This window comes from Marmota monax, unplaced genomic scaffold, assembly GCF_021218885.2.
Source record: "Marmota monax isolate L192 unplaced genomic scaffold, Marmota_monax_Labrador192_F-V1.1 WCK01_AAM20220418_F8-fsc00130, whole genome shotgun sequence".
Lineage (NCBI taxonomy): Eukaryota > Metazoa > Chordata > Mammalia > Rodentia > Sciuridae > Marmota > Marmota monax.
This window is the reverse complement of record NW_026693244.1, coordinates 2,368,068-2,377,117: the sequence shown is the minus strand read 5'-3', so window position 1 is coordinate 2,377,117 and position 9,050 is coordinate 2,368,068.

Genomic DNA, 9,050 nt, shown 5'->3' with positions numbered 1-9,050 from the left:
AGGCTTGCCACTAAATATATTCCAATTTATATGAAATGATACACAATTTTGAAGCATGACTTTAAATAAATCCAAACACCTATTTTAAATACACAAATACTATTTGTATTTAAAATAAATGGTGGAGTGGTCTATCTTAGCAGAAAGGAATATTTTGTCACTGACATTCTTTAGAATTTCCAAGGCTAGTGATAATAAAAAGCAGACTGACTTTTAGTCAGTTTTATTATTGATCTTAAACTCCTTTGCTTGTCCCCAGGGAGAACTGCTCCCCTGCATTGGTATGCCACAGCCTCCTATCTGCCTCAAATCCTTTTTAGAATGAGACAAGTATGAATTAATGAATGCAAATATACCTAAGGACTAAATATATGTAGAAAATACATTTAGAAATCTCAGAATACCATGCCTGTAGGAAATCATATTTAAGCCATTCTAGTAAGTCTACAACTGCTACCAATCATTGCTTAATCTTCTTTCCATCTCTTTATTTTGTTTGGGGGAGAAATGGTGAATTCCTTCTCAATCAAGATAGAACAATGATCCTTCATGAGAGTGTTGTCAGAGCCCTACTTTAGCCATTCCAATAGGGTCTTCATCTGAACTTACTTTACACAGAGAGAGAGAGTGCCCTGCCCTGCCCCCAGCCCACCCAGTGAGTGCAAACTCCTGTGTAAGAACTTGTAACTCAAAAAGAGATAATAAAAATCTTTCTAAGTGCTTAACCCATTTTGTCCATCATCCCAGATGTGGAACACCTCTAAAAATTTAAACTGTGCAAAAAATATGCCATTTATAGTAACTCTGAAATATGTGAATATTTATCATGTTTGCAGAATTGAAAATGTGGGGCTTAGTGGGATTTATTAAACTCAGCCTTTATCCAGGAATGCAAACTCAGATGCAAAAACCCAGGCAGGTCATGTAAATGAGTAAAACAGTCAAGGAGTGGCGGGACCTTGGCACACTGAAACCGTAAAGAGGTTGTGTATTCCAGAACATCTGTGCCCCCTGCCCAGAGCCAGGTCATAAGAATCCTGGAGAAGGAGCTGGTGCTAGTGGTAGTGTCTTTTTTGGGTTATGGTGTTTGTTTAGAGGGTTGGTTAAGTAAATGTTTTGGTGATTTGCTTTTGTTTGGGGGATTACTTTTTATTTTAGTTTGTTTTCACACTGAAAGAGGTAATTTCTTTTCATTAATTGGGGAAGGAGCAAGTTTGCATGCTCATAAAGTTAGCAGATATCCAGAAACCTCAGAACACCCTTTCTTTTCACATAAGATGTCATGAGAGAAAAAAATGTCATAATTTCCTAAATTGAACATTCTAATTAAGGATATAATGAGGCTGGGATGATGCTTATTTACTCCATCTATACTTGTTTTTATTTCTACTTGAACTTAAAATCTCTTTTGGGGGAGGGGGTTTATAATTCTCTAATTGATGGGGTTTTCTGTTTTAGTAATCTGTAGTTTTGAGAAATTTTATTTTGACAAACCTAATTTGTGAAATTGTCAATTCACAAATTAATCACAGAATTGTTAATTCTATAATTGTCTTGATACAACTTTCAAAATAACCCTTATTATTGATGGTTGTTCGGATTCTCTATTTCCAACAGGAATTGCTTAGTATATTTTGAAGCAATATTATTTAGTTTATAAAAGTTAGTGACAGTTATATATTTTTTACAATATTCTTATTTTTATCAACATAAAATGTCCCTTACAGTATCTCATTTTTTTTTAGAGAGAGAGAATTTTTTAATTTTTTTTTTTTTTAGTTTTCGGTGGACACAACATCTTTATTTTATTTTTATGTGGTGCTGAGGATCCAACCCAGCGCCCTGCGCATGCCAGGCGAGCACACTACGGCTTGAGCCACATCCCCAGCCCAACAATATCTCATTTAATTGGTGTTCCTTAAATTCTACTTAATCCTATTTACATTACTCCCTCCTTTTTTCCCCATTCTCATTGCATACTTCAACTTTTAAACATTCACTTCAATTTGCTTTTAGTTGTACTATTTCTCAGCAGCATAAGGCTAGATTCTGGTTTTGACCTAATATAAGAATCAATGTCGTTCTGAATGCTAATCTAGTTACATGTCTTACTTATTTGGAGTCCTTTTTAAAAGTCCTGTGTTTATTTGGTTGGTGTTGACTTATATAGTAGTCCTCCCTTATCTATGGGGGGTATGGTCCAAAACGCCCAATAAATGCCTGAAACCACAGTTAGTACCAAACACTATATATATTATGTTTTTTCCTATCCATACAGGCCCATGATAAACTTTAACCTTTTCACTTAAGTATTTTATGGCTTTCACTTAAGTATTTTATTGCCAGCATCACCACATTTCCATTTGGGACCATTATTAAGTAACATAAAGATTACTTGAACACAAGCACTGTGTTATGGTGACAGTCAATCTAATAACCAGGCATGGATTCCATGTTAACGTTTACTCTTCCCTGAATGAAGCATCTATCTAGAATCAGTGTATGTCAATGGATAGTAAAACACACATCTCTCAGGCTACTTCTCAGTTTTCTGTAGATTTTCATCTAATGACCCTTTGATTTACTGCAGAGATGTCTATTCTATTCTATTCATTCCTTGTTCCATTACTTGAACCAATGGGATATCAGAGAGACTCCCAGCATGCACTGCAGTCAAGGTCTTCATGTCTCTGCTCCTAACCTGGAACTTTATTCATGGGGACCACATCTCCCAAACTAACATAGTGCTATTGTGCCCTCTCCACACAGAAATACTTCATGCTCAGATGAGTTTTGAGATGTTTAGTCTCTGCCTAGATGTAGATAGATTACCAGAGAAGCACCTGGAAAAATAAATATACTTTATTTATATGTACAAAGATGGAGACCTAAGAGATATAACTGATCATTTTCAAGTTACATAGTACCTAACTTCTCTTAGTGAGAGGACAGATAAGGGAGATATCCAATATCTCTTGACTTTTGCTTTTCAGGCAATCTTTTTTAGAAATAAACCTAAAGCTTGAGTAGATTTTCCCTAGTCCAATTCCATCTGCCTTGTAATTATAGTCATTCCTCAGATTCTGTCATTGGGTTGTACAATGGACTAAATATTTATGTTCCCCCAAAATTCGTATGCTGAAATCCTAACCCCTGAGATGATGGTATTATGAGATGGGGCCTTTGTGGGGGGGAAGGGTTAAGTCATGAGGGCAGAGCTTTCATTAGTAGGATTAGTTCCCTGTTAAAACTAGCCCAAGAGAGGAACCCCTGTGCCTTTTACCATGTGGAGACCTAGGGAGAAGTCACCCTCTGGGAAGCAGAAAACAGGCTCTAAGCAGATTCTGAGTCTGCCAGCATTTGATCTTAGAGTTCCCGGCCTCCAGAGCTGTAAAAAATAAATTCCTATTGTTTATAAGCCAACAGAAATTCATATTTTGTTACAGCAGCCTAAATAGCCTAAGACAGATTGTCTAGTTTGGGGAGATAACATAATGTTCATAATATACTGGGTCTTTGCAGATCTTTTAGTAAGAAACAAGCCATAAATCACATCATTTGTAAACTTTTTTTTCCCACCCACTGTTTCCGAAAGGCTGTTGGGTGGGGGAGAGGGGTTCCTTCACTATCAAGATTCAAGGTTCTCATCCCTGACACCCCCACACTCACACACACTATTGCTGACAGGTGTTTTAAGATTCCTTTCCATATACTTTTGACATCAATAATACAAACAAAAATCTTTGGAAATTAAAGAAGCTTCTGCAAAAAAAAAAATTGTTTTTAAAGAAATCAAAGACAGGGGCTGGGGATGTGGCTCAAGTGGTAGCGCACTCACCTGGCATGCGTGCGGCCCAGGTTCGATCCTCAGCACCACATACAAACAAAGATGTTGTGTCTGCCAAAAACTAAAAAATAAATATTAAAAATTCTCTCTCTCTCTCTCTCTCTCTCTCTCTCTCTCTCTCTCTTTAAAAAAAATCAAAGACATCTCTGCCATCAGCATGTTAGATTTATTCATATGTCATAGTGGCCACTCGTGTGTTGGGAAGTTGAGAGGATATTACAGTTTGGATGTGAGGTGTCCCCCAAAAGCTCATGAGTGAGACAATGCAAGAAGATTCAGAGAAGAAATGATTGGGTTACAAGAGCCTTAATCAGTGAATTAATCACCTGATGGGATTAACTGAGTGGTAACTAAAGTGGTAGTGTATGTCTAGAGGAGGTGGAGATTGGGGGCATGGCTTTGGGGTATATATTTTGGATCTGGAGGAGTTTCTCTCTCTCTCTCTCTCTCTCTCTCTCTCTCTCTCTCTCTCTCTCTCTCCCTCTCTCTCTCTCTCTGCTTGCTGATTATCATGTGATCCCCTTCCCTCTGCCACACTCTTCCGTCATGATGTCCTGCCTCATCTGGAGCCCTGAGGAATGGTGCCTGCTGTCTGTGGATTGAGACCTCTGAAACTGTGAGCACCCAAATAAACTTTTCCTCCTTTAAAATTGTTCTGGTCAGGTCTTTTAGTCACAGCATTGAAAAAGCTGACTAAAACAGGGTGATTAAAGGCAGACTCTAAGTCTGCAGGACAAGGAAACACCTGCTAAGCCAGCCTGCTAGGTGCCATGGGGCTCCCTCCCTCCACCTAAGAAATGGGTCCTGGCAGGTGATCTTTCCCACAGACCAAATAATGGTCTGAATATATTAACAACTCATCCCAACCCCTCCCCACCTTGAGAATGGTAGGCTGTCACCAAATGCTGTGTGTTCCAGACCATGGTGCCACATGGTTGCCACCATAGCCGGAGGCTTAGTAAATGCTACTGAAACCCTGACAGTTGAAAAAGATATCTCTGTACTGCCAAGGTCTTAATCTTGGGGAAAAAAAATCATATCTTCCCCTGAAAGACCAGAGAAGGATGGCAAATCCAGTGGGGAGGGGGCACACCAGCAATGTCACCGAACCTCTGACTGCCCAGAGAAAGGGCAGGTCCAAGGAGCCCCTCAGAGTCAAGACCCACCCAAGACATCAATCATGAAGGTCCTATAATCCTGAGGTCTATGTGGGCTGAGGGGGAAATCAAAGCAGGATAAACAAATCTGAACTCAATGTCACCCTTGGGACCTACCTAAGGGTGTCAGGACCCTAGCCAGTGGCTGACTTCCAGGGACAATGTCCCTTCTGCCACTTTCCTCTGGACTCCTCAACTCCTCCCTTCCCAGCACAGCTTCATCCGATGCCTCAAACAGTTTTTGCCACAGACTTAATTAGCCTTTTCTTTCTTCCCACCTTCCCTCCTTTCTTTCTTTCTTTTTTTTTAAAGAAATGTCAAGCTGTTTGGCCAACTGAGCAATCTAGGTTGCTGTAGATCTTTAAATACTGTTAATAAAACAGAATCCAAAAAATTATGGCCTCCATTATGACAGGTATGATTAAACTGCCTGGGTATGATTCATGTCTATCCCATTAGAGCATGAAAAAAAGGGGGAAAAAATTCAACCATTATCCTTATCACCATGGGAAGAAGAAAAACCCTCCCTGTGTGTTGAAGACTGCACCTCAGCTCAGAGATTTAAAATCCACTCACAATTACTGCCAATCGATGAGCTGGCCATGATCAGAGCATTTGGAAGGAGTTGATATTTGTGTCTGAAAAGAAAAGACAATTTACATTAATGTGAACAATGAAGCTAGAAATCTCTACTACCTGAGGAAACTGCTAAGGTGAAGCATGGAGACCAGAATAAAAGATTCTTCCTGGTCACACAGCCCACAGGGACTCAGAGAGGTTAGGAATACATTACAGAGTATTAGAGATGGTGTTAACAGAAGTATTGTAGAAAATGCAAAACATACTCCTGGTCATATTTAAACCAGTGGATTGGTGCATGTGGCAGGGCTGTCCTTGAATTTACAAGAGCAAATTCCATGGCATGTGGCTCATTGTATTGGTATCCAGGATCCTTATGGCTTCAGTCAGTTGCTAGGGGGTGTTGCAATTGTTAATGACATCAATCTCCCCTACGTCCTGACACATTTTTGTGCATGGAAGAGATCAAAATAGCAGAACTGACACTGTGAGAATCTCAATAAATCCTAGGTACTCCCAACAGAGGGTACCCCATGAGTTAGGGAGAAGAAAAGTACTATTAACTTGGAAGTTATTGCTACTCTTTCCCTCCTTTAACATTATCTCAACACATGTGATATATAACCAATCTCTCTCTTATGCACATTCATGATTTGTATTGAAGTATATAATATCAGAGATACTCAGGGCATGTGAAATTTTATATGAGAGGAATTAGAGCACCAAGAAAATGTTTTGGTTTGTGTTGGTTAAGCTGTTTTAATCTGATTTTATTAGTAATTCTTTCTAATTCCTTGGAATATGGATTTAAGAAAACATAATGATTAGTGCTGGGGTTTGGCTCAGCGGTAAAGCACTCACCTAGCACGTGCGAGGCCCTGGGTTCGATCCTCAGCACCACATAAAATAAATGAAATAAAGGTAGTGTGTCCAATTACAACTAAAAAAATAAATAAACATTTTTTAAAAAAAGAAAACATCATGATTAAAATTGGAAACCAAGTGTGTTTCCTTGACATAGCAGAACAAACCTTTTATTGGAAGCCAAAAGACCTAGTTTCTGTTCCTGGTTCTCCCACTAAATCTGTATGTGATCCTGAGTGAGTTACTGTGACTTCTGCAGGCACTGGTTTCTCATCAGTGACTTTTACTTAATTTTTGGTGTCAAGGGCTCCTCCGAGAGTCTGATGAAGACTATAGGCTTTCTTGCCAGACTTACGCACGTAAACACAGAATTGTGCATATAATTTCAAGATTCATGGGCTCCCTACCAGAGTTCACCTAGGACTTGACATGTGAGGGTGAACCACAGGTCAGAGCCCCTAAACAACTACAGCTTCTTCCAGCTCTGATATGCCATTAGCTTTGCAAACCTGGAACAGGATAGAATGTTGAAGATTTATTTTAGAACAAAAAGAAGTAAGAAAAAAGAGGAGAAAAAACAAAGGAAGAGAGAATAAGGAAGAAAGAGAAGTTCTAGTAACTTGAAAAAAATGCTTAAAAATACAGTCTTTAAATGAGCACTTAATTAAATGCACTATAACTGAATTTCATGTTATCAAAGAAAATGAGATGTAATATTTTAACTCATTTTAAAGCAATAACCTCTTGGGAACAATGAAACAATCTATACTCAATAAAATAAAGACAGGAAAATGGAAACAAAAAGCATTTACCATAACTACATGATTATCTCAAAATGTGATTAAATACTTAGAATTCTGTGATAATTGAATTAATCTTTACATCTTTTTAATCATCTGATTTCTGTGGCTCAACTCTTAAATCTTTGAGGGAAATAACCTCAGTCTACAGATTTTTAGTTCTACAACACATCATTATCCTTTTTTTTTTAATGTAGTTTTAGCAACTCAGTGTAGATATTCAAACTAAAAGATTTAATTAGCTTTAGATGAAGTTCTTGAGCCAAGTCTAAGCTGAATGTAACCTCTTAGGAGTGGCTGAGCCATAGAAGCCACGACCTTGCTCAACAGAGGGAGTCTGAGCTCTAGTTGTGGAGGGGTACAGTAAATAAGCCATTTGCCCTGTCTGAGGCTCAGATGTCCCTCTGCAAAATAAAGGTGTTGAGCCTGATTATCACAGGGATCCCCATGAGGCTGTTCTACTTTTTTTTTTTAATAGTTGTAGAGGGATAGCATGCCTTTATTTTATTTATTTTTTTATGTGGTGCTGAGGATCAAACCCAGTGCCTCACACATAGTAGGCAAGTGTTTTGCCACTGAGCCACAGCCGCAACCCAAGGCTGCTCTACTTTTATATCTTGTCTCCCTTCCTCACATTCCCCATGGCACTCTCAGAAATTAACCAAGGGGGTCAATCTGTTTTCCTGCCAAACACAGTTACTTGTGGCTCTAATTATATGAAAGGTCCAAATGGGAATAGGGAAGTACAGGTAAAATAAAATCTTAGCCAGGTACAGTGGCAAATACCTGGAATTCCAGTGGCTCAGGAGTTTAAAGCAAGAAAATCAAAAGTTCAAAGCTAGCCTCAGCAACTTAGCAAGACCCTAAGCAACTTAGCAAAACCCTGTCTCAAAATAAAAAATAAAAAAATGCTGAGGATGTGACAAAGTGGTAAGCACCCCTGGATTCAATCTCTGGTACCAAATAAATAAATAAATAAATAAAATCTGACTTTATAATAATTCCCCAAACATGCTTCCTGTGTTTGTTAGCTTTCCATTACTGTAACAAAATACCTGAGATAATTGACTTTTAAAGAGGAAAGATTTGTTTTGGCTCAGTTTTGGAGGTTCCAGTCCATGATCATCCGACTCCTCCTGGTTTAGGCCTGCAGTAAGGCAGTACATCATGATGGGAGCACATGGTCAAGAAAAACCAGGCCCTCGTGTTAAGAAATAAAGAGAAGAAGGGACTGGGGTCCCCTAATTCCTTCCAAGGGCATGCCCTCAATGACCTAAGAATTTCTCACAAGGCCTACATCCTACGTTTCTGCCAACTCCCAATAGCGCCACCCTGGGTAACAAATCTTTAATACATAGATGGTTGGAGGACATTCAAAGTAAACCTGTAGTACTTTCTACCCAGTGTAAGTTTTCCCAGAGGTTAAAAATAAATGAGTGGATAGAAGAGGGTGTGTGTTAGTACACTTGATTATTTGACTGTATCAACTAGTAATTGTTAATTACTAATTTTCCCTTAATATTCTGCTAAAAGACAATAAATAGCTTCCAAAAATCTAAGAACTTGTAATCTGAAGTGGGCAACAGCAAAGTAGGCAAACTAAATATACTTATTTTAACAAGATTTATACCAGGGATCGCACCCTTTAAGGAGCCAGGCTGGTGATATAAAAGTATGAAGCTAAATCTGAAGCAATAAAGGGTGATGGAGATTGTGGAAAATTAAAATATTTTTAGTCAAAATAAACACATCTACCGGTGAAAGCTAATGCAGAGACGTGATCCATGTTGTGACAGTGACTCA